At 42.9% G+C, this 3,412-nt stretch overlaps 1 long non-coding RNA gene across 1 annotated transcript in view; it reads right to left on the bottom strand.

The window, feature by feature from the left end:
• Positions 1-231: 231 nt before the first annotated feature.
• LOC149451019 (uncharacterized) overlaps positions 232-3,412 on the bottom strand; it is a 10,591-nt gene continuing 7,410 nt past the window's right edge. Inside the window, exons 2-3 of the long non-coding RNA XR_016315169.1 lie at positions 3,381-3,412; positions 232-502 (exon numbers count right to left, since the gene is read on the bottom strand). The exon at positions 3,381-3,412 is cut by the window's right edge and continues 63 nt beyond it. This is a non-coding gene — a long non-coding RNA (uncharacterized LOC149451019). The remainder of the gene's footprint in view (positions 503-3,380) is intronic.

Raw genomic sequence — 3,412 nt, 5'->3', positions numbered from 1 at the left:
TGCCCAAACACAAAAAAGCCTATGAAAAAGGTACCAGGGGCATCTCATGGGGCCCCCTACTGACCCCGGGCCCTCAGGCAGTGCCCGAGTTTCCAAATGGTCAGTCCGCCCCTGCCTATACCTATATTACACTGTAGGCTTGCTTTTGGCAAAATTGGTATAAAAGGATCCCAGTGATTGGCAGACATAGGGAGAATTTAGAGATTTCGGAGACCACAAAAGAGTAAAATGTACAACTTTCAGTATTTCTTTATTTTTACAAAACTCCAGTAAAAAGTTACAGAAGCCTTAGTTAGTCCACCCCTGTTAGTGACTGACCAATGATATGAGTCTAAATAAAGTCTTAGAAGACAATAAGGGGGGCAAAATATCGGTCCTGGGGACAAGTCAGCCACTTGTTGAAGCAATCACAGGATCCCTGCTGGTTCAGAGTAATGATGTATAGCTGCTGCAGTGAGCACATGTGGAAGTGGCTGAAAGGAGCTGAAGATGATCAGCAGTCCTGAGATGGAAAAAAATAATAAAATAAAAGGTAAAACAAAAAAAGTAGCACTGTAACAACCTAAATGTCATCCATCTAAATTTTAAATCTACATAATATGTCCAAAAGTATGTGTAGGACACCCCTACAAATAACTGAATTCAGGTGTTTCCCTTGAAATATACTGTTAATACTACACCATACAAAGACATTTTATAAAATTGCGTGCCTCTAGTCTTCTGGCAAGAGTTAAGGGAAGACCCTTTTCTGTTCCAACATGACTGTCCACAAAACCATCTCCATAAAACTGTTGTGTGCTGACTTTGGGGTGGAGGAACTTGAGAGGCCTATGTAAAGCCATAACCTCAACTGTACTGAACACCTTTGGAATCAATTGGAAGCCAGATCTTTTCATCCAACATTAGTACCTGGCCTCATTAATGCTATTTGGCTGAATGGGAACTCCAAAATCTTGTGGAAACCCTTCCCAGAAGATTGAGGCTATTATAGCCACAAAATAAAGTGAGAAAACTCCATATTGCCCATGGTTTTGTAATGGAATATCCAACATGCTCCTATAGGTGTGATGGTCAGGTGTCCATGAACCTTTAGCCATAGAATGTGTTTTAGCCCAACACTTAACCCTAGCCTTTGCCCCTAGACTCTGACCTTTATCTTAACCTAACCCCTAGCTATAACTCCCAACAGAGGGTCATACTGCACGGTCAAAAACTCCAAGTCTCTGACTCAAACCTAACCTGATAACCTTAAAGCAGCTCAACTGGGTTACCATTATACTAACAAAAAAGCTAATGCTTACATTTGTTGTCCTACATCATAACTATTTTTGATATCCAATAACTATGTAAGGGCCTGTGTTGATGGACTTTTGTATGCAAATGGTTTTTGCTCACCCCTCAAGGGGACACTGTAAACAGACAGGTTCTCCCTACGTAGTACACATGCCACCAGTCACACCAGCACACCAACAACTTAAAGGGGATTTCTTTTTATTATGTATTGCTGAAGAACTTTAGGAGAAGACAGGGGCGGACTGACAACTCATGGGGCCCCCGGGCAATAGGGGATCATGGGGTTCCTGTGTCCTTGCCCAAACTCAAAAAAGCCTATGAAAAAGGTACCAGGGGCAACTCATGGAGCCCCCTACTGACCCCGGGCCCTCGGGCAGTGCCCGAGTTTCCAAATGGTCAGTCTGCCCCTGGGAGAGGAGTGTAGGGTCATGGGATACTCCAAAATGATCAGCAACAAGCTTCTCTTTACTCTCTCAGTAGCAGCTTCTCTGGAGGTACTAGAGCTGGGGATGGTCAGAATGCCTGAGGCCTCACAGCTATAGACCATGGAGCGGCCACCAGCAGCTGGTTCACTTTTGCTTCTACAAAACTATCAGTCCACTGTAAGGTCATCACTCATGGAGTCCCAGGAGTTGCCTACCACCTGGACTCCACGGTTAGATCCTTAATGGGGAAAATGGCAAAGTCCTCCTTCAGATCTGGACTCTGAAACAGTATCTTTCAGCATGTCTCCCCTTTTTCATCTGTCCTGCTGAGGCCCTTAACACAGAAAATGCTGAGGCCCAAACGGTAGTCTTTTGCCTTGGTGATACTTTTCCTAGGTCCCAGGAGTACTGGATCCCTTCCTGACAAGGGGAGAACAATCTGCTCAGGCCTCATCTATATGTATCAATTCTCCAATGACCTTCTGGACACCCTCCTCCAGGAATTAGCCAGGGTATGATAAATATTCAGCTGATATTCAGCTTATCTCCAGGGGCGGACTGACCATTTGGAAACTCGGGCACTGCCCGAGGGCCCGGGGTCAGTAGGGGGCCCCATGAGATGCCCCTGGTACGTTTGTCATAGCCTTTTTTGAGTTTGGGCAAGGACACAGGGGCCCCATGATCCCCTATTGCCCGGAGGCCCCATGAGTTGTCAGTCCGCCCCTGCTTATCTCCCTCCCAGAGGCAGGGGGAAGCAATAAAACTATCAGACCAAACTGCAGACCAACACATTCAACCACTACTCCAAAAACTAGGCAAAAAAATACATTTATCTAACTGCTAAACTGGGGGTGGGGGGCGTTACAGGTTTTTTCAACAAGTCTATAGGAATGCAAAGCTCCCTTGAAGTAGGAAGTAGGCAAAGTCATATGCAAGTCACATGCCCCTGTCATTGAATTCTGAATGATCACAAAAGCATCTCAAACTGATTTCATACTGATGCCATTAACACAAGCCAAATTCCGTCAACAGAGGACATTATTCGGATGCTCTACATTAATCCTTTCCCCGTGCCTTGCAAAGTCTCCAATCAAAAAAATGCAACATCGGCATAAATAAAAGTAAAATAACAAAGAATTACACTGTAATACAATGTAATGCAAATTTTGGAACTGAAAATTCAGCTTTTTTTTCTCAAAAAGATAAAAAGGATAAGGAACAAGAAAAATGACATGCTAAGTTCTCGCAGTCTGGATGACAAAGGAATATTTGTATGATTCACAATCTCCTTAGCTGCCACTGTTCAGCTTTGAAATGATAAGTAGGTCAGTGAAAGCTTTTAGATGCATTAATACCATATGGCACGAGCTGAACTATGTAAAAGTAAAAGTTCTATGCTGAGAAAATATCTGATAGATGCAGTACGGGACAAGTGTTTGTCAAAGTGTTACGAAATTGTTTATCTATCGTTCTGTCCAAGTTGGACTATTTTTGTATTTATCATCCAAGCCATAGAAAATTCTGTGTGGATGTCTTCTTGTGGGGAAATATGGTGGCAGCCTTTACTAGATTCCATAAATGCTAGTTCCCTGGTTATGGAATGTATTGATTTATTATTATTATTATTATTATTATTATTATTATTGTTATTACTAATATTACAGGTGTCCGTGGTTTGACCCAGTAATGTCACA

Source organism: Staurois parvus, unplaced genomic scaffold (genome assembly GCF_062004578.1).
Source record: "Staurois parvus isolate SC_StPar_1 unplaced genomic scaffold, SC_StPar_1.0 ptg000552l, whole genome shotgun sequence".
NCBI lineage: Eukaryota > Metazoa > Chordata > Amphibia > Anura > Ranidae > Staurois > Staurois parvus.
Note: the sequence above shows the minus strand (reverse complement) of the source record. Positions and strands in the feature narration are given on the sequence as shown.